General features: G+C 35.3%; 1 protein-coding gene across 22 annotated transcripts in view; it reads left to right on the top strand.

Annotated features, from left to right (window-relative positions):
* SOX5 (SRY-box transcription factor 5) overlaps positions 1–23,181 on the top strand; it is a 1,211,684-nt gene that overhangs the window by 453,286 nt on the left and 735,217 nt on the right. For 19 of the 22 annotated variants that reach the window (XM_077170300.1, XM_077170296.1, XM_077170299.1 and 16 more), the window contains one exon: positions 15,330–15,426. The exons of the other annotated variants lie outside the window; for them this stretch is intronic. The gene's annotated coding sequence lies outside the window, so the exon portion shown is untranslated. The remainder of the gene's footprint in view (positions 1–15,329; positions 15,427–23,181) is intronic. 22 annotated transcript variants of the gene reach the window in all.

The following is a 23,181-nucleotide window of genomic DNA, read 5'->3' as shown; positions in this document are numbered from 1 at the left end:
GGTCTCACATAGAAGTTGAAGTTTAAAACACAGTCAGTATTGTCCTTTACCTTTTATTCTGATTTATTTCTAATCAGATCAGCATCATTCATACTCTAATGGAAGTCTGATCACTTTTTCTGTATTTTTAACAGTTGCTATATGGGGTAATGCTTTTATAGCTGTAAAACCATAACTCTGAGTTTTAGATGTCACAAAGATACAGTTCCAGGGAATGACCAGGTTTACACAAATAGCTCAGCATCTCAGAATTTAGAAGTAACCATTACAACTCAGGAACAGATGTGACTGCTGTAAGAGCTTACAACCTAGGAACCTTTACAATAAACCTTGCTCTGACAACCTGTGCTCTTAAATTCAATTTTCAGTTTCCACATTATATATAGTCTGTGTTAGTGAGACGTTATAATATGATAGTATTTCACCCAACATACTGTCCTCACGGTTCATTCACCTAGTTGCATGCCTCAACTTCATTCCTTGTTGCTGCTGCTCAGTATTCCATTTATGTGTACACCACAGTTCATCCTTTTGTTCATCAGTGAATGTATCCTTAGGCCACCTGCATCTACTGCAAATTGTGAATACTGCCATCTTAAACACCCATGTGCAAATGTCCATTAGTATTTCAGCTTTTAGTTCCTCTAAGTATATATCTAATAATGGGATTGCAGTATCATATGGCAACGCTATAGTTAGTCTCCCGTGAAGCCATCAGCCCTCCAGAGGAGCTGCACCATTCTGCTTCTCTACGAACAGTGACTAGTTAACATTCCTCTCTCCATATTTTCTCCAGCACTTGCACCTTTTTGTTTATTTTTTAAGTTTTATTCATCATCTAATCCATCCTAAGTAAACAATCTGTAGCCTTTTTAATAATGTGGAAAGGCAGCAAACTTCTCTGCCTTATAAGTATTTAGTATTAGCCTTCCTTGCCTGAGATGGTATGAAAACATATACTTGAACTTAGAAAGATAAAAAAAAATGGGTCAGATCATAATGGATCTGGGGTCTAGATGATCTGAGATCCTGTTCAGTTTCTAAAGTCTTTTCCTTGAAGCTCTAATATGTGGTCCTTTCGTATGCTTGATCTACCTACCCTCAGTATGACTTCCAGGCATTGTACTAAGTACATCACAGGCACTGACCCATTTAAGCCTCATAAAAACCTAATAGATAAGGAAACAGAGGCATAGTTTAGTGACTGTCTCAAATATTACTTATGTAACAAATAGTAAGGCCAGGAAACAACCCCATTCTGTCTGAATCCAGAGTGTGCCCTTAAACCCTCTATCATTTGGCTTTGCTCCAATTAGCCAATCCCATTGCTGGACAATTTCTTTAAAGATTATTTCTTATACTGCAGTGAAATCTAACTCCTCATAACTGCACCGTCAAAAGAAATATACCTTATTCTTTCATCTGAAGTGTGATACAATCCTTCAAATAAATGATTATTTTATATAATGGCTGGCTCCTTCCCCTGTCTTAAATTTTATTTTTTTCAGGCTGAATGTGTCTTTTCCTCTCAATATTGTGGGATATAGCATGGTTGTCAGACCCGTTAGATTTCTGCTTAACCTTTTCTGGGTGTTTAATACTTCACCAATTTCTTATATACAGCATGGAAAACAGTTCTGGAGATAGTATTTGAAATACTGTCTTAACACTGGGTGTTGATTTTACCCAACATTGATTTAGATGCTCTACAGTTATTAACTGTATATCTCATTCTTTGCTTGCATTGTGTTTAACATCAATAAAAATCACAAAGTCCATGAACCATCCTTAAAGCCAATCTTTTTTGTTTTGTATATGATGCATCTACAAGACTTTTTATTAAACCAGGTTTAAATTTCAGCTTGAGGATTTAAGTCCTCATTTCAATGTTAAGATCTTTTTATATTTTGAAAGTTCCACACAGATTGGAGTTCAGATTCTGTAAGTATGTCTTCATCTAGCTACATGATTACTACATAATTATTCAAGTGTTTTAGATAAGATAAAATCATAAATATTATTTTTATCCTTTCCCATTAATTATTAAGCACATGTCTCTTTCAAGGGAAATTTAATCTATATATTTGATTCATAGTCCTATAATTTTTCAAAATGTAATTTTGTAAGAGCCATCTAACATCATTCATTTTTATAGTGTGTGTGTGTGTTTTGTGTCTGTTTATTCCTAACGTCAGAAGGCCATGTTTGTTATGAAAAACAAAACCAAACAAATGCCTACATGTTAAACATGTCTTGCCCAAGAGATTAACTTGGTTGACTAGTCTCTGCCATCTACTATTTGAAGAGTTTATTTTAGATGCCAGATTGAGCCACCTCCTTAAAATGGACTGGATAGATTTCCATAATGTTAGATGCTGCAGTAGATTGTCCAGTACCAATAGGCACCTTCACTGGCTCTTGCATGAAGGTCAAGTCAATAAAAAAGTAGTTTGTGCAATAAGCAATTCACTAAAGGTATAGGATAAGAATAGACTGTCTGATACATGAAAGCCTTATATTTATTATTTATGGGGCATGATACTTAGGTGTAACAAATAGGACCAGCATACTGGATGTCAGGCTTTGACCTGCTTCATGGGGGCCACGAGTGAGGGATAAATGGTGGATCTGCTAGTAGGTGATGAATAGTAAATAAACACTCTATCTGGTTAGGGTCCAAGCTGGAAGATAAGGACCACTGAGGAGTTTTTAAAAAAGGGAATGTGATGTGGGAAAATTGATACATAGTTAATGAAAGAAAGACCTTAGACCAGGAAGAGCAGGAAGACGGGGAGGACAAGGGAAGGAGGCAGGGTTTACAGGGTCACTGCATGGAAGCTAGAACCATGTGGCCCTGTCTGACAGGAGGCGGGGTCACGAGGAGAAAGAGCTGCTGTCTGAGACACCTGGCAAAGCCGAGATGGATGGGGAGAGAAACTCAAGTCGCAGAAGGTGGATAGATGTTGAAACTTGGAGATAGATGATTTAGCCTTGTTTTACCAGTCTCTAATTTTTTTTTTTTTTTAACGGAAAAAAAGAAATTAACCCAACATTTCGAAATCATACCATTCTACATATGCAATCAGTAATTCTTAACATCATCACATAGATGCATGATCATCGTTTCTTAGTACATTTGCATCGCTTTAGAAGAATTAGCAACACAACAGAAAAAGATATAGAATGTTAATATAGAGAAAAAAAATAAAAGTAATAATAATAGTAAAAACAAAACAAAACAAAACAAAAAACACCTATAGCTCAGATGTAGCTTCATTCAGTGTTTTAACATGATTACTTTACAATTAGGTATTATTGTGCTGACCATTTTTGAGTTTTTATATCTAGTCCTGCTGCACAGTTTGTATCCCTTCAGCTCCAATTACCCATTATCTTACCCTGTTTCTAACTCCTGCTGGACTCTGTTACCAATGACATATTCCAAGTTTATTCTTGAATGTCGGTTCACATCAGTGGGACCATACAGTATTTGTCCTTTAGTTTTTGGCTAGACTCACTCAGCATAATGTTCTCTAGGTCCATCCATGTTATTACATGCTTCATAAGTTTATCCTGCCTTAAAGCTGCATAATATTCCTTCATATGTATATACCACAGTTTGTTTAGCCACTCGTCTGTTGATGGACATTTTGGCTGTTTCCATTTCTTTGCAATTGTAAATAATGCTGCTATAAACATTGGTGTGCAAATGTCCATTTATGCCTTTGCCCTTAAGTCCTTAGAGTAGATACCCAGCAATGGTATTGCTGGGTCATATGGCAATTCTATATTCAGCTTTTTGAGGAACCGCCAAACTGCCTTCCACAGTGGTTGTACCATTTGACATTCCCACCAACAGTGGATAAGTGTGCCTCTTTCTCCGCATCCTCTCCAGCACTTGTCATTTTCTGTTTTGTTGATAATGGCCATTCTGGTGGGTGTGAGATGATATCTCGTTGTGGTTTTGATTTGCATTTCTCTAATGGCCAGGGACATTGAGCATCTCTTCATGTGCCTTTTGGCCATTTGTATTTCCTCTTCTGATAGGTGTCTGTTCAAGTCTTTTTCCCATTTTGTAATTGGGTTGGCTGTCTTTTTGTTGTTGTTGAGTTGAACAGTCTCTTTATAAATTCTGAATACTAGACCTTGATCTGATATGTCGTTTCCAAATATAGTCTCCCATTGTGTAGGCTGTCTTTCTACTTTCTTGATGAAGTTCTTTGATGCACAAAAGTGTTTAATTTTGAGGAGCTCCCATTTATTTATTTCCTTCTTCAGTGCCCTTGCTTTAGGTTTAAGGTCCATAAAACCGCCTCCAATTGTAAGTTTCATAAGATATCTCCCTACATTTTCCTCTAACTGTTTTATGGTCTTAGACCTAATGTTTAGATCTTTGATCCATTTTGAGTTAACTTTTGTATAGGGTGTGAGATATGGGTCTTCTTTCATTCTTTTGCATATGAATATCCAGTTCTCTAGGCACCATTTATTGAAGAGACTGTTCTGTCCCCGGTGAGTTGGCTTGACTGCCTTATCAAAGATCAAATGTCCATAGATGAGAGGGTCTATATCTGAGCACTCTATTCGATTCCATTGGTCGATATATCTATCTTTATGCCAATACCATGCTGTTTTGACCACTGTGGCTTCATAATATGCCTTAAAGTCCGGCAGCTTGAGACCTCCAGCTTTGTTTTTTTTCCTCAAGATGTTTTTAGCAATTCGGAGCACCCTGCCCTTCCAGATAAATTTGCTTATTGGTTTTTCTATTTCTGAAAAATAAGTTGTTGGGATTTTGATTGGTATTGCATTGAATCTGTAAATCAATTTAGGTAGGATTGACATCTTAACTATATTTAGTCTTCCAATTCATGAACACGGTATGCTCTTCCATCTATTTAGGTCTTCTGTGATTTCTTTTAACAGTCTTTTGTAGTTTTCTTTATATAGGTTTTTTGTCTCTTTAGTTAAATTTATTTTTAAGTACTTTATTCTTTTAGTTGTAATTGTAAATGGGATTCGTTTCTTGATTTCCCCCTCCGCTTGTTCATTGCTAGTGTATAGAAATGCTACAGATTTTTGAATGTTGATCTTGTAACCTGCTACTTTGCTGTACACATTTATTAGCTCTAGTAGTTTTGTTGTGGATTTTTCCAGGTTTTTGACGTATAGTATCACATTGTCTGCAAACAGTGATAGTTTTACTTCTTCCTTTCCAATTTTGATGCCTTGTATTTCTTTTTCTTGTCTAATTGCTCTGGCTAGAACCTCCAACACAATGTTGAATAATAGTGGTGATAGTGGACATCCTTGTCTTGTTCCTGATCTTAGGGGGAAAGTTTTCAATTTTTCCCCACTGAGGATGATATTAGCTGTGGGTTTTTCATATATTCCCTTTGTCATTTTAAGGAAGTTCCCCCATGCATTCCTATCTTTTGAAGTGTTTTCAACAGGAAAGGATGTTGAATCTTGTCAAATGCCTTCTCTGCATCAATTGAGGTGATCATGTGATTTTTCTGCTTTGATTTGTTGATATGGTGTATTACATTAATTGATTTTCTTATGTTGAACCATCCTTGCATACCTGGGATGAATCCTACTTGGTCATGATGTATAATTCTTTTAATGTGTTGTTGGATACGATTTACTAGAATTTTGTTGAGGATTTTTGCATCTATATTCATTAGAGAGATTGGCCTGTAGTTTTCTTTTTTTGTAATATCTTTGCCTGGTTTTGGTATGAGGGTGATGTTGGCTTCATAGAATGAATTAGGTAGTTTTCCCTCCACTTCAATTTTTTGAAGAGTTTGAGGAGAGTTGGTACTAATTCTTTCTGGAATGTTTGATAGAATTAACATGTGAAGCCGTCTGGTCCTGGACTTTTCTTTTTAGGAAGCTTTTGAATGACTGATTCAATTCCTTTACTTGTGATTGGTTTGTTGAGGTCATCTATTTCTTCATGAGACAAAGTTGGTTGTTCATGCCTTTCCAGGAACCCGCCCATTTCATCTGAATTGTTGTATTTATTAGCGTAAAGTTGTTCATAGTATCCTGTTATTACCTCCTTTATTTCTGTGAGTTCAGTGGTTATGTCTCCTCTTCCATTTCTGATCTTATTTATTTGCATCCTCTCTCTTCTTCTTTTTGTCAATCTTTATAAGGGCCCTTCAATCTTATTGATTTTCTCATAGAACCAACTTCTGGTCTTATTGATTTTCTCTGTTGTTTTCATGTTTTCAATTTCATTTATTTCTGCTCTAATCTTTGTTATTTCTTTCCTTTTGCTTGCTTTGGGGTTAGTTTGCTGTTCTTTCTCCAGTTCTTCCAAGTGGACAGTTAATTCCTGCATTTTTGCCTTTTCTTCTTTTCTGATAAAGGCATTTAGGGCAATAAATTTCCCTCTTAGCACTGCCTTTGCTGCGTCCCATAAGTTTTGATATGTTGTGTTTTCATTTTCATTCGCCTCGAGGTATTTACTAATTTCACTTGCAATTTCTTCTTTGACCCACTCATTGTGTAAGAGTGTGTTGTTGAGCCTCCACGTATTTGTGAATTTTCTGGCACTCCGCCTATTATTGATTTCCAACTTCATTCCTTTATGAACCGAGAAAGTGTTGTGTATGATTTCAATCTTTTTAAATTTGTTAAGACTTGCTTTGTGACCCAGCATATGGTCTGTCTTTGAGAATGATCCATGAGCACTTGAGATAAAGGTGTATCCTGCTGTTGTGGGATGTAATGTCCTATAAATGTCTGTTAAGCCTAGCTCATTTATAGTAATATTCAGATTCTCTATTTCTTTATTGATCCTCTGTCTAGATGTTCTGTCCATTGATGAGAGTGGTGAATTGAAGTCTCCAACTATTATGGTATATGTGTCTATTTCCCTTTTCAGTGTTTGCAGTGTATTCTTCACGTATTTTGGGGCATCTGGTTCAGTGCATAAATATTTATGATTGTTATGTCTTCTTGTTTAATTGTTCCTTTTATTAGTAGATAGTGTCCTTCTTTGTCTCTTTTAACTGTTTTACATTTGAAGTCTAATTTGTTGGATATTAGTATAGCCACTCCTGCTCTTTTCTGGTTGTTATTTGCATGAAATATCTTTTCCCAACCTTTCACTTTCAACCTATGTTTATCTTTGGGTCTAAGATGTGTTTCCTGTAGACAGCATATGGAAGGATCCTGTTTTTTAATCCATTCTGCCAGTCTATGTCTTTTGATTGGGGAATTCAGTCCATTAACATTTAGTGTTATTACTATTTGGGTAATATTTTCCTCTACCATTTTACCTTTTGTATTATATATATCATCTGTGACTTTCCTTTTTTCTACACACTTCTCCATACCTCTCTGTTCTGTCTTTTCGTATCTGACTCTAGTGCTCCCTTTATTATTTCTTGCAGAGCTGGTCTCTTGGTCACAAATTCTCTGAATGACTTTTTGTCTGAGAATGATTTAATTTCTCCCTCATTTTTGAAGGACAATTTTGCTGGATATAGGAATCTTGGTTGGCAGTTTTTCTCTTTTAGTAATTTAAATATATCATCCCACTGTCTTCTAGCTTCCATGGTTTCTACTGAGAAATCTACACGTAGTCTTATTGGGTTTCCCTTGTATGTGATTGTTTTTCTCTTGCTGCTTTCAAGATCCTCTCTTTCTCTTTGACCTCTGACATTCTAACTAGTAAGTGTCTTGGAGAACGCCTATTTGGGTTTAATCTCTTTGGGGTGCGCTGCACTTCTTGGATCTGTAATTTTAGGTTTTTCATAAGAGTTGGGAAATTTTCAGTGATAATTTCTTCCATTAGTTTTTCTCCACCCTTTCCCTTCTCTTCTCCTTCTGGGACACGCACAACACGTATATTTGTGCGGTTCATATTGTCCTTGAGTTCCCTGATACCCTGTTCAAATTTTTCCATTGTTTTCCCTTTAGTTTCTGTTTCCTTTTGGAATTCAGATGTTCCATCCTCCAAATCACTAATTCTATCTTCTGTCTCTTTAAATCTATCATTGTAGGTATCCATTGTTTTTTCCATCTTTTCTACTTTATCCTTCACTTCCATAAGTTCTGTGATTTGTTTTTTCAGTTTTTCTATTTCTTCTTTTTGTTCAGCCCATGTCTTCTTCATGTCCTCCCTCAATTTATCGATTTGGTTTTTGAAGAGGTTTTCCATTTCTGTTCGTATATTCAGCATTAGTTGTCTCAGCTCCTGTATCTCATTTGAACTATTGGTTTGTTCCTTTGACTGGGCCATATTTTCAATTTTTTGAGCGTGATCTGTTATCTTCTGCTGGCGTCTGGGCATTTAGTCAGATTATCCTGGGTGTTGGACCCAACAGGTTGAAAGATTTTTCTGTGAAATCTCTAGGTTCTGTTTTTCTTTATCCTGCCCAGTAGGTGGCGCTCGTGGCACACATTTGTCTGCGGTTCCCACCAGTAAAAGGTGCTGTGGGTCCTTTAATTTTGGAAAACTCTCGCCGTGGGGGAGGTTCGGCAGCCGAAGCGGCTTGGAAGAGTGCCAGCGGGCCTGGGTGTCCGAACGTGGGGAGGGTCACCGACCTCCGCAGCCCGTGAGAGCACCCGTCTGAATTTCCTAGTCGGCCTGGGGTGCCAAACGTGGCGGGAGGGCGCCAGCCACCACGGCCCGGGAAAGTGCACTGTTCCGAGCCGGACCAGGGAGTCACTTGTTTGGAAGGGACCCCCCCCCCCCCGGTCACCGTTCTCCGCGGCCTGGATATTTCCGATCCAATTCTCTCAGTTGGTCTGGGGGGCTGCGCGTGGTGTGGGCCCCAGCCGCCGCGGCTTGAGGGGACCGCCTGCCCTGTTCTCCCAGCCGGCCCGGGAAGGGGGAAGGGAGGAACTCCGGCTGCTTGCCGCCCTGCCCGGTGAAGCCCGCGCCCCTCGGCGATCTCACTGGAGCGGGTTCACTCAGCCAGTCAGCTGTTCCAGGATGGGGTACGCTGTCTTTTTTATCTCTGTTGTGGCTCTGGGAGCTGTTCTGTATCGTTTCTATGCCCCTAGTAGCTGTTCTGGAGGAGGAACTAAGATCCGCGCGTCTTACTAAGCCGCCATCTTCTCCAGAGGTCCGGTCTCTAATTTTTAATTGTCTATAATAAAATATTAAAAAAGAAAGATAAAGAAAATGAAAGCTTGACAACAAACACATACACACACCCTCATAGTTTTCTTCATTGCCCTCCAGTCTGCTCCCACTAGCTAAACTTGCCTGGAAGCCAACTGACCTGGAGTCTGGGAAGCAGCCCAAAGTGACCTAACCCACCTGGGTACTAAGCAAAGCTGAGGATGGACAAAGAAGGCATCTAAGGGAAGTGGCCATGGGTAGCACACCCTGACCTAGAGCAGTGGAGGCAGCATCACTCCTCCAGCCAACCACACATAGCCCCAGAGACTTTCTTCCCTCAAAGGTACAGTCAGTTTAAACCTACTTTTCTTACTGTAAAGTAGAGTTGGAACAAATCAGTGTGATTAATTGGTTAAGACTCTGGCCTTGAATCTCATGTTGAACCTCTTGGACACTACAATGTCCAAATAACACATCAACTTTTTGCATATGTCCTGTGCACTTTCCTTTATATGCATTCTACCTTGTAGTCTTTGCAGGTATTCATAAATTTATGACAAACCCGCTTAATTGGGGGATATTCAAGGCTTTAGTCCAAAATCCGTATCTTGCATAGAAAGGGAGGAATTGGGCAAGAATGATTGTATTTAACACTTTGGTCTGTTATATAATAATGGTCTTTGCACATATTTGTTGCATTTAGTCAACAATAAGAAAGACCATACATAAAATGGGAGTATACTAGCTATGTAATTGTGTGAATTAACATGTAAAATATCACTATCATATTAGAATTCCATCTCTGTTGTGTATTAAGGAGTAGGTCCTTTTTCTCAAAAATCTTTTAACTTTAAAAAGGGTGGGATTTAATATTAGGAATAACACTTTCCTAACCAAGAAAACCATTAGGAATTTTCCAGGACCCCAAGAGGGTCATCTTTTTCTTATCCATATAATGGCACCTATGGGCTAGCGACAGCCCTGGCCTCCCATCACTGATAGAAAATATCAGGATGAGCTTCTGAGCCTTCCGCTAAAGAAGTTTGGATTTTACTCTCCATGTCAGGATTCTAAAAGGTCCCTATGAAAAACATCTGGCTTTGGGCAGGAAGTCAGTCAGCCAAGTGCTACAAGTTGGTTTGAGTTTACCAGGATTTTCTATTTGCATTTTAGCCAAGTATACTTTATTTATTTACTTTTATTATTTTGTTGATAATGTTTTGTTAATGTTTGTTAATATAGTGTGTAATAGTAAAGCCTTTATATTAAGATCAAGATGGGGATTGCAGTGTTTTTCTGTTCTCAAATGATTACTAAGACTATGGCATACTTTTAGTATACAAATTGGTATTTGCATTTTTTACAGAGCCTATAGTACACTAATAACTTCATGAAATAAATTCACTTAAAAGCACTGAATTTAAATTTTTAAAAAATCCAGTTTGATTTATTTATATAATGCCAAGTCCATATACACATTAAGTAAGATACTTTCAATCAAACAGAAAGGATGTGTTTAAAGGAGTGGGTGTCAGAGTTTGTCAAACCCCAAATTCACCGCTATGCTAAATAACTAATTTACTTAACATCCTTGTGCCTCTGTGCTGGGAAATGGTGCCAACCTGAAGAGGTTTTTTTTATTGCCATATGAAGTGTATCGGATCTAAGTGTAAAGCACTCAGAACACTGTCTAATATGTAGTCAAAAATAAAAATAAAAATAAAACTTTATTCTACTTTTAGATAAAAACATCAATTTTTCTTGAGTAATCATGTTTCTGTGTACAAACTAGGTAACACTTTATTTTCTAGGCTCTCTTATACCTGTTAACTCTTTGCTTATGAGTCCTTCTCTCTTTTCCCTCCTGCCTTATATTATTTTTGAATTGTTCTAAGGGTTTTTAGTCTTAAACATCGGGTATGCAGATGTTCTGTGGGATGCTTTTTATTTCTTATTTGTATATTCTTCATTTCCCCCCATTCCTTGTGTTGCTAAAATTATCATACTTACTGATCATGTATTTTCCCTTTTTCTGTGAAGATATTAGAAAACAACATGGCAAAGTACATTGGAATTGAGATTTGGTCACGTATCTCTGAAGCCCTTCTTAATTTTAAAATTCTTTGACTCTCTGGAATTGAAAATCATGAGTTTGAATGTGATGCCTCAGAAATCACATAGGAACACAGTTTCTCCCTTACCCCCTTTTAGGCATTTTGGTGTTTGTGTGTGTATGTGTGTGTTTACTCAACCTGTGTATGTTTTCTACTTTCCCCATCTGGCATCTGCTTTAGCACCAGCCTAGCTATCTGTTTTGTGTCAAGAGTACTTTAGCCTTTTCATTATGAAAAGGGAAAGAAATGAAATAATATAGAAAAGAAAATCTTCACACTATTCCCCCCACCTCACTTTTGTTTTGTTTTGTTTTTCTGAACAAGTTTCTTGCCATTTACCTTTGCATTTGCATTGCTTATTGATTGGCAATTTTAAAATTGTTTATTGTGCTCTTTTGTTTCACTGTTCAAGAGCTAAAACAAAAGCTACCAGACCCTGTGAGGTACACATTTGCATGCGGTGAGCGTTGCCCGAGGAAAAAGTAATTGCTAATGCATATTTATGTGGCACAAATTTGCCATTTGTTTATGCATAAAATTATCAATAGTGCAGGGCGGCCTAGCCGTAGAAAATGGTGACCTTTTTAGCTTAATAAATAGAAATCAGCTGTTATTGTGAAGAGATCAGCCATTTATTCTGTGTTGAGGGACATTGCAGGGAAAATGCAGATCGGGGCTGGCAATATCATTAAATGGAAGGCCAGCGACCCTTTCGGTAGAGTCTATTATACGTTATCTAATAGGGGATAAATGACTCTGGTTGGCAAATGGAAAAAAAAGAACAACAGTTCTTTTTGTTGCTTTGTTGTATGTGGTTTTTTTTGTGTGTGTGCTTTTAAAACTATATGGATTTTAAGCCAATAAAACTAAACATGCAAACTTGTTGCTAGAGTTCTTTCAAAATATACTTTTTAAAAAATTGTTTTCCCCATTTATTATTCTCTGACCAGTTAGATTTATACTCAGTGTAACAAAAAGTAAATCAGATGATGTTTTCCCAAGAAATACAAATCTTCTTTTAGTTTTCAGGTTTTGCTTTGTTTTTTTGTTTTTTGGCCAGATTTTTATCTTGCATTGAAGGTAGCTTTGCATATTACATGCCCTCTCTATATCTGATGTCTTAAAAATATTCAAGATAGAATAAGTTATTATCAAAATTTAAAAGTTACCAATAACTGAAGTGTTTAATATTTTCTAACTTATGAGTGACTTTTAAAGTTAGAATATGGATCCTTTGGATGGAAGAGTACACTGCGAATATAAACCCTCATCAGTGTATTTCTTTAACTTGTAAAAAACCCCAGCAGATACCCATTGTACCATTCGTTGTTGGTCGTTTCATTGCCCTATGTGATAAATGAAGTATACTCTGTCTTCTCAAAGCTCGCCTTTGCCTGTGGTTTAGTGTGGTGTGACCTCACACTATGATTATTTCCCTAATATCTCTTTGGAATGTGAGTGAACATTTCTGCCTTCTGGCATTTTTTTTAATCCATCTCTTTCAATTGTTTCAAAATTTGCTATTAAAAGGCAGTCGTAATTGTAATACTGTATATACTCAAAATTTATGTAATGTAAGTAAATGTGAAACAAGATCATGAAACAGACCTAGAAACACACCTCAGAATGTGGCTCATATATTTGAAACTTCCTGCCTGTTTCTTCCGGATTTTGTCTCTTGACACAAAGCGTACTTTCCCCTGCCATTTTTAAAGTATCCGCAATAGTGTGGTGGGGGCCACCAGCCATCCACCATGCTGCACTTTCGTGTAACAGTGCATCCTGCAGCCACCAGTGTGTCTGAGTAACCTCCTGCTGGCAGAAATGAGGCTGCTGTGGCTTTTTAAAAGAGAGGGTGTCAATAGGATGCAGGCACTAGAGTACATTAGTCCATAAAATGAATATATTTTTTATTTCATTTATAAGGTATTGATTTTAGGTCCATTAGATTCACAGTCCCTAGGGTGGGGAGAAAACAATGATTTAATGGGTGGGTTGGAATTCTAGAAGGAAGAGTAACAGTGATTAACCCCTTCTACCTCTACCCCCTGCTCCTATTACAGAATATTTCCTAGGAGCTGAGAAGAGGACCCTGGGGGAAAGGCACAGAACTCTTATCATCCATCCTCCCTGCAGTTTGCAAGGGGTCACAATAAAAAGTTCAGTTCAGTTATTACCATGTCTCTGAATGTGGTGAAACAGACCACTGTGGAGTAATAAGAGCTTCCAAAATTATATTTTATAAAGTAGTTTTTAAGTTGATGAATAAATTTTATTTTTACAAAACCCAGAGCACAGTTACTTTGAGTCTTAACAATTTAAGATATTGTTTAGGTAGATTTTATGATATGAAGGAAATAAACCGATTTTTTTTTTTAAGAAAAACATTTTTCTTTCCTCAACTCTAAGAAAGGAAACTTCATCATAGTGTTATGACAGTGATAACCTTTTTTTTTTTTTTCAAGCAAGTTTTAAGTAATATTAGGGAGAATGGTATTAATGGAAATTTTTAAAATAGGGTATTTCGTGTTACATAAATACATAGAAAATTATTGATTTATGCCAGCCCCCTTTCTAATAAGAGGATGACTGAAATGTCATTTTGCTTCTATGTAATTAAGTTTTGGTACAGAGAGAGCATGCATAATAATTCTAGTCTACTGCCGCCTAAAAGGAATTTTCTTGTAGGCTGCTTTGGCAGCTCTATCTTTATTCTTATATTTGAAAAAATAATTAATTATAATGTAGATGTGTCATTTTTTTAAATTCCAAATTTCTATCCTGTCTTCTGATGCATGATATGTTATGGTTGAAGAAAAATAATGGCAACTGAAATCTGGTTATCTTAATACCATACCTGACACAAAGATTATTATATCGACAAACATTTTTAGAATTCCCTATTTTAATTCAAGTTTTTCAAGATTGTGACAAAAAATATAAAAATTAAGGCTCCCTCTTGTGGGTAAAAATACCACCTGTGAATTTCTGTGTTGCCCAAATATATAATATGACAAGATATCTGTTTCATTTTTAAATAAATTCAAGTGCAGTGGTCTCTACCTTTGTTCGTATATAGAATTTCATTTATTTGAAAAAAAGTGGTAATAGAGTTAGGGGTTGTTTTATTACATTTTTAATGAAAATAAATTTTATTATTGGTAGACTATATATATATATACAATGCTTTATTTCGGCAGCATATTTTCTTAAGTTCAAAATTTTAATGGTAATGTTTCTCATTTTGGAATACTCTCCAACAGAGTAATTAGTGAACTAGTGAAATACTATAAATTTGTCTCTTTTTCACATGGTAACTTCTGAATTTCTTGCTTATTAACAAAAGTCCTGATACTGGAATGAACTGAATTCCTCTACACCAAGCATGTTCTGGAAAGACAATTTGTTAATAAAACTGTTCGAATACCATATACTTTGTGATTTGAATGGAATAATCAATGGCATGGTGAGGTGGAACAGTGAAGCATTATTCACTTTGAACTCAAAATGAGGAGATTGGGCCCAAAGTGAGGCTGTGGCTGCCACCAGATAGGGGTTCTCTGCTTTCATAAGTTTGATTCTTGGGTATTTCAAAACATTGCCAGGGGCTAATGTACTTTTAAAATGTTTAACCTGGGAAATTAGTAGCAAAGTCAGAGTTTGATTTACTCATGAGACTGGCAAAAGCAGTATTTCTGAAGCTGAGCTGTTCAGTGCAATCATAGAGCTATGTAGCAGAAGTGAATGGAGAGTTAACTGAACGGCTTCCACTAAATATTTATTGCATTGACCGTTGCTGTGGTACCTTTGAAAGGAATCAAGGAAGGAACCTAAGAGGATATTTGAGGACTTCTCATAAATCATTCCAGAGAAACAAGAAACTACATTAATCTAGTCCATCCTAAAAGCAACTGCAAGATATTTACATGATAATTAGACTAACTAAACAACTTCTGAGGAGATTAAGTTCTTACGTCAATTCTGGTGTGTTTAAGTAATGCCTCTTTTTCCATAAAATATTCTGTTTTGAAAACGTTATGCCTATCTTGCTTCCAGGAGTAATATATTGTTATATCTATTAGAAAGAAACAATGCACTGTTAATAGTCTAATTTTATTTTATTTTTCTAGCATTCCTCTTGCTGATGACACAATTCCTATTTGAATCTGTTTACAACATTCTGAGAGCTGAGCAGAGAATTCTGGCATCGCACTGGTTAGAAAAAAGGTATATTCATAAAACACATAATACACACATTTAAAAAAAATCAATTACTTAATTTTCTACTTTTAAAATATGGAAGTTTATGTACCTTCTATTACTTTAAATTTATAAGTAAAAAATAGAAAGCATGTGCATATAAAGCTGTAGTGTATATTCTTCTATTTGCAGATAACTGGACTTGTAATTATAATTTTGTGACTCTTTAGAAAGTAATTTCTACAAACTGTCAGATAATAGTGACTTTTCTTTTTTGTAATGAAATACACTTAAGCTGCAAACTTTTTTCTCCATTGAAAAATGTCTTTTAAATCATTTGCTGTTGACTTTTTGTTGTTGCTGCAAAAGAAATATTTTGGGCCACAACGGGTGAATCACACATTTTAGAAAAATTTCCATAGGCTATTAAGTATTCCGGGATATGTTTCTGTAACCACATACAAAAATGCAGTTTTGCTGAGGTCAAACAGATATTTTCCAGTTTACTTGGCAGAAAACTTTAGTGGGCATCTGTCTACCTGTGTGTGCATTTATGAAATGTTTGTCTTTTCAAAAAAATTATGCTCTTGAGGGCATGTACAGAAAAATTTAACTGTGGCCCTAGAGTTGAAAATCCTTTTATGATTCTGTTGCTGACTATCATTTAGGTGGCAGTAAAAAAGGTTGGAGGTAAAGGATCCAGTGGTTCCGAAGAGCTTTGTTCCTATTAACGACTAAAAAGAAATTCTCCTTCTCCTGGTATCTAAAAAGAATAATGAAAAAGTGGTCTTGCACAGCAACCTAAAATTTATTTATTCAATAATCCACTCATTAAAAAAAATCATTCTAGAAACATTCATACATCTGAAATTTCCCCTTTTAGCTACATTCAAATATATAATTAGTCCTGTTAATTATGTTCCATTTCTGCAAAGAATACTATTGGAATTTTTATTGGGTTTTCATTGAATCCTTTTGAGTAGAATTGATATCTTACCAATATTTAGCTTTCCAATTCATGAACTCAGAATGTCCTTCCATTTATTTAGGTCTTCTCTATTTCTCTTAACAATGTTTTGTAGTTTGGTGTTTACAGGTTCTTTATGTCCTAGGTTAGATTTATCCTAGATATTTTATTCTCTTAGTTGCTATTGTAAATGCTATTTTTTCTTCATTTCCTCTTCAGATTGTTTGTTAATTGTATAGAAAATTACTAATTTTTCTATATTGATCTCATAACCTCATCACTTTGTTTAATTTTTTAATTAGCACTAGTAGTTTGATTGTGTTTTTTTTTTGTTTTAGGATTTTCTGCATATAAGATAATTTCATCTGCAAATAGGGAGTTTCACTTCTTCCTTTCCAATTTGTATGCCTTTTGTTTCTTTCTCTTGCCTAATTGTCTGACTAGAACTTCCAGAGCAATTTGAATAACAACTGTCCACTGGTGACAGTGGACTTCGTTGTTCCAGGGAAAGAGTTCCATCCTTACTGTGCATGAGGATACTAGTGGACTTGTCATATAGCCCTTTATCATGTTGAAGAAGTTTCCTTCTATTTTTAGATTTCTAAATGTTTTTCTCAAGAAGGAGTATGGATTTTGTCTAATGCTTTTCCTGTGTTGATTAAAATAATTACATGTTTTATTTTTCTTTCATTATGTGGTGGTTATATTACTGATTTTCTTATCTTGAACTACCCTTGCATACTAGAGAAAAATCCCACTATATCATGGTGCATAATTCTGTTATTGTTCTGTTGGATTTGGTTTGATAGTATTTTGTTGAGGATTTTTGCATCAATATTCATAAGGTATATTGGTCTGTAATTTTCTTTTCTTGTGATATCTTTATCTGGCTTTGGTATGAGGGTGGTGTTGACTCAGAATGAGTTAGGAAGTGTTCCCTCTTTTTCATTTTTTGGAAGTATTTGAGCAGTTCTTGTGTTATTCTTCTTGGAATATTTGGTACAATTCTACAGTGAAGCCATCTGGTTTTGTGTTTTACTTTGTTGGAATGTTCTTTATTAATTATTCAACTCTTTTCTAGTTGTCAGTCTGTTGAAATTTTCTTTTTCTTCTTGAGTCATTGTAAATAATTTCTATGTTTCTAGGAATTTGCCCATTTCCTCTAAGTTATCTAATTTGTTGGCATGGGGTTGTTCATACTATACTCATACTCCTTTTTATTTCTTTGGGCTTGGTAATGAATCCTCCTTGTATTTCTGATTTTAGTTATTTGTGTCTTTTTTTTTTTCTATATCAGTCTAGCTAAAGATTTTTCAATTTTATTGATCTTTTCAAAGATCTACTTTTAAAAAATCTTTCTATGTTTCCTTTTGAGTCTCTATTTCATTTTTCTCCATTCTATCCTTGTTATTTCTTTCCTTCTTCTCAATTTGGGTTTAGTTTGTTCTTCTTCTAGGCCTTCCAATTATGAGGTTAGATTGCTGATTTGAGATCTTTCTTTTTTTACTTTAATATATGCATTTAGACATAAATTCCCCTCTCAGCACTGTCTTTGCATATCCCACACATTTTGGTATATAGTATTTTTCATTTTAATTTATCTCAAAATATTTCCTAATTTCCCTTTGGATTTATTCTTTGACCCATTGGTTGTTGAAGAGTATATTGTAAAATTTCCCTATATTTGTGAACTTTCCAGTTTTCCCCCTCTTTATTCCATTGTGTTAGAGAAGATACATTTTATGATTTCAGTATTTTTTAATTTATTGAAAATTTGTTCCTAACAAATGATCTATCCTGGAGAATTTTCCATGTGCACTAGAGAAAAATGGGTAGTCTGCTGCTGTTGGATGAAATATTTTATATGTATATATATATGTATGTATCTATTGTATCAGGTTACCTTACAGTATTTTCCAGGTCTCCTATTTCTTTAATGATCTTGTTTTTCCGTCACTGAAAGTGGTTTATTAAACTCTTCTGTTATTAATGTAGAACTGTCTATTTCTTCCTTCATATCTGTCAATATTTATTTCGTACACTTTTTTTGTTTGTTTTTTTGCATATGCAGGCACCGGGAATTGAATCTGGGTCTCCGGCATGGCAGGCGAGAAGTCTGCCTGCTGAGCCACATGGCCTACCCTATTTCATATACTTTTGAGGGCTCTATCAGTAGATGTGTTTATATATATATACTGGTGTATGTAATTATATATTTATAATTGTTATCTCTTCTTGTTTGAATTGAGCCCATTAGCTATATATAGTGACTTTCTTTTCTTAACCTTATTTTACTTAAAGTCTATTTTATCTGATATTTAGTATAGCAACCCCATAATTATAATATAATATAATATAATATAATTATAATATAATATTATATTAAATATAATAAATTTATATTTTATTATAAATAAAACAAAATATTATTTTATTTATAATAAATATTATTAATAAAATAATAATATTTATTACTATAAAATAATAATCTTTTGGTTATTATTTGCATGGTAAATATTTTTTTTCGGTTCTTTCACTTGTAACCTACTTTTGTCTTTGACTTTAAAGTGAGTCTCCTGTAAACAACATATTGTTGGATCATGCTTTTTTAAATCCATTCTGCCAAACTCTGCCTTTTGACTGGAGATTTTAATAATTCATTTACATTTAAAATAACTACTGATAATGTATGACTTTCTTCCATCATTTTGCTATTTTGTCTTTTAAGTCTTATGCTATTTTTATCCCTCAATCCTTCCATTAAAGTCAATTTTCATATTTGCTTAATTTTTTGTATTGTGCCATTTTTAGTACCGTCTCATTTTTTTTTGTATATATTTTTCATATATTTTCTTTATGGCTACCATTGGGCTAGCATTTAACATCCTAAATCTATAGTAATCTGGTTTGATATACCAACTTATCTTAATGGCATACACATACACTGTACCTGTGTGCCTTTGTCCCCGCACTGTTATGCTGTACTTGTTACAAATTATCTTTACATATTGTATGTCCAAAAACATAGGTTTATTATTAAGTTTTATCATTACATTTTAGGAGATGTAAAACTGAAAAGTGGAGTTACGTAACGAGACATACAGTATAGTGGTGCTTGCATTTATACCTACCCACATGGCTATATTTGCTGGAAGCCTTCATTTCTCTATTCTTTATTCGCTGTCTAGTGTTCTTTCCCTTCAGTCTGAAGCACTCCCTCTAGCATTGCTTGTAGGGAGGTTTATTTGTGACAAACTCCCTCTGTGGGAACATCTCTCCTTTTTTTTTTGTCATGGCCAGGCTCCAGGAAACAAACCCAGGTCTCAGCATGGCAGGCAAGAATTCTGTCCCTGAGCCACCAATGCACCACCCTCTCCCTCATTTTTTTTTTTATTAATTAAAATAAAATTAACACAACATTTAGAAAACATTCCATTCTACATATGCAATCAGTAATTAATATCATCACATAGATGTATGATCCTCATTTCTTAGTACATTTGCATGGATTTAGAAAAAGAAATAGTAAGACAACAGAAAAAGAAATAAAATGATAATATAGAGAAAAAAATAAAAATAAAAAATACAAAAAATATATATGAAAAACAAACAAACAACAACAACAAAAAACTATAGCTCAGATGCAGCTTCATTCAGTGTTTTAACATAATTACATTACAATTAGGTAGTATTGTGCTGTCCATTTTTGAGTTTTTGTATATAGTCCTGTTGCACAGTCTGCATCCCTTCAGCTCCAATTACCCATTATCTTATCCTGTTTCTAACTCCTGCTGGTCTCTGTTACCAATGACATATTCCAAGTTTATTCTCGAATGTCGGTTCACATCAGTGGGACCATACAGTATTTGTCGTTTAGTTTTTGGCTGGACTCACTCAGCATAATGTTCTCTAGGTCCATCCATGTTATTACATGCTTCATAAGTTTATCCTGCCTTAAAGCTGGATAATATTCCATCGTATGTATATACCACAGTTTGTTTAGCCACTCGTCTGTTGATGGACATTTTGGCTGTTTCCATCTCTTTGCAATTGTAAATAATGCTGCTATAAACATTGGTGTGCAAATGTCTGTTTGTGTCTTTGTCCTTAAGTCCTTTGAGTAGATACCCAACAATGGTATTGCTGGGTCGTATGGCAATTCTATATTCAGCTTTAGGAGGAACCGCCAAACTGCCTTCCACAGTGGTTGCACCATTTGACATTCCCACCAACAGTGGATAAGTGTGCCTCTTTCTCCGCATCCTCTCCAGCACTTGTCATTTTCTGTTTTGTTGATAATGGCCATTCTGGTGGGTGTGAGATGATATCTCATTGTGGTTTTGATTTGCATTTCTCTAATGGCCAGGGACATTGAGCATCTCTTCATGTGCCTTTTGGCCATTTGTATTTCCTCTTCTGAGAGGTGTCTGTTCAAGTCTTTTTCCCATTTTGTATTTGGATTGGCTGTCTTTTTGTTGTTAAGTTGAACAATCTCTTTATAAATTCTGGATACTAGGCCTTGATCTGATATGTCGTTTCCAAATATTGTCTCCCATTGTGTAGGCTGTCTTTCTACTTTCTTGATGAAGTTCTTTGATGCACAAAAGTGTTTAATTTTGAGGAGCTCCCATTGATTTATTTCTTTCTTCAGTGCTCTTGCTTTAGGTTTAAGGTCCATAAAACCGCCTCCAATTGTAAGGTCCATAAAACCACCTCCAATTGTAAGTTTCATAAGATATCTCCCTACATTTTCCTCTAACTGTTTTATGGTCTTAGGCCTAATGTTTAGATCTTTGATCCATTTTGAGTTAACTTTTGTATAGGGTATGAGATATGGGTCCTCTTTCATTCTTTTGCATATGGATATCCAGTTCTCTAGGCACCATTTATTGAAGAGACTGTTCTGTCCCCAGTGAATTGGCTTGACTGCCTTATCAAAGATCAAATGTCCATAGATGAGAGGGTCTATATCTGAGCACTCTATTCGATTCCATTGGTCGATATATCTATCTTTATGCCAATACCATGTTGTTTTGACCACTGTGGCTTCATAATATGCCTTAAAGTCAGGCAGCTTGAGACCTCCAGCTTCGTTTTTTTTCCTCAAGATACTTTTAGCAATTCGGGGCACCCTGCCCTTCCAGATAAATTTGCTTATTGGTTTTTCTATTTCTGAAAAATAAGTTGTTGGGATTTTGATTGGTATTGCATTGAATCTGTAAATCAATTTAGGTAGGATTGACATCTTAACTATATTTAGTCTTCCAATCCATGAACACGGTATGCCCTTCCATCTATTTAGGTCTTCTGTGATTTCTTTTAACAGTTTTTTGTAGTTTTCTTTGTATATGTCTTTGGTCTCTTTACTTAAATTTATTTTTAAGTACTTTATTCTTTTAGTTGCAATTGTAAATGGAATTCGTTTCTTGATTTCCCCCTCAACTTGTTTATTGCTAGTGTATAGAAACACTACAGATTTTTGAATGTTGATCTTGTAACCTGCTACTTTGCTGTACACATTTATTAGCTCTAGTAGTTTTGTTGTGGATTTTTCCGGGTTTTCGACGTATAGTATCATATTGTCTGCAAACAGTGATAGTTTTACTTCTTACTTTCCAATTTTGATGCCTTGTATTTCTTTTTCTTGTCTAATTGCTCTGGTTAGAACCTCCAACACAGTGTTGAATAAATAGTGGTGATAGTCGACATCCTTGTCTTGTTCCTGATCTTAGGGGGAAAGTTTTCAATTTTTCCCCATTGAGGATGATATTAGCTGTGGGTTTTTCATATATTCCCTCTATCGTTTTAAGGAAGTTCCCTTGTATTCCTGTCTTTTGGAGTGTTTTCAACAGGAAAGGATGTTGAATCTTGTCAAATGCCTTCTCTGCATCAATTGAGATGATCATGTGATTTTTCTGCTTTGATTTGTTGATATGGTGTATTACATTAATTGATTTTCTTATGTTGAACCATCCTTGCATAGCTGGGATGAATCCTACTTGGTCATGATGTATAATTCTTTTAATGTGTTGTTGGATTCGATTTGCTAGAATTTTGTTGAGGATTTTTGCATCTGTATTCATTAGAGAGATTGGTCTGTAGTTTTTTTTTTTTTGCAATATCTTTGCCTGGTTTTGGTATGAGGGTGATGTTGGCTTCATAGAATGAATTAGGTAGTTTTCCCTCCACTTCAATTTTTTTGAAGAGTTTGAGGGAGTTGGTACTAATTCTTTCTGGAATGTTTGGTAGAATTCACATGTGAAGCCGTCTTGTCCTGGACTTTTCTTTTTGGGAAGCTTTTGAATGACTGATTCAGTTTCTTTACTTGTGATTGGTTTGTTGAGGTCATCTATTTCTTCTTGAGTCAAAGTAGGTTGTTCATGCCTTTCTAGGAACTTGTCCATTTCATCTACATTGTTGTATTTATTAGCGTAAAGTAATTCATAGTATCCTGTTATTACCTCCTTTATTTCTGTGAGGTCAGTGGTTATGTCTCCTCTTCCATTTCTGATCTTATTTATTTGTGTCCTCTCTCTTCTTCTTTTTGTCAATCTTGCTAAGGGCCCAACAATCTTACTGATTTTCTCACAGAACCAACTTCTGGTCTTATTGATTTTCTCTATTGTTTTCATGTTCTCAATTTCATTTATTTCTGCTCTAATCTTTGTTATTTCTTTCCTTTTGCTTGCTTTGGGGTCAGTTTGCTGTTCTTTCTCCAGTTCTTCCAAGTGGACAGTTAATTCCTGAATTTTTGCCTTTTCTTCTTTTCTGATATAGTCATTTAGGGCAATAAATTTCCCTCTTAGCACTGCCTT

This window comes from Tamandua tetradactyla, chromosome 7 (assembly GCF_023851605.1).
Source record: "Tamandua tetradactyla isolate mTamTet1 chromosome 7, mTamTet1.pri, whole genome shotgun sequence".
Taxonomy (NCBI): Eukaryota; Metazoa; Chordata; class Mammalia; order Pilosa; family Myrmecophagidae; genus Tamandua; species Tamandua tetradactyla.
This window is presented reverse-complemented; position numbering and strand designations above follow the sequence as displayed.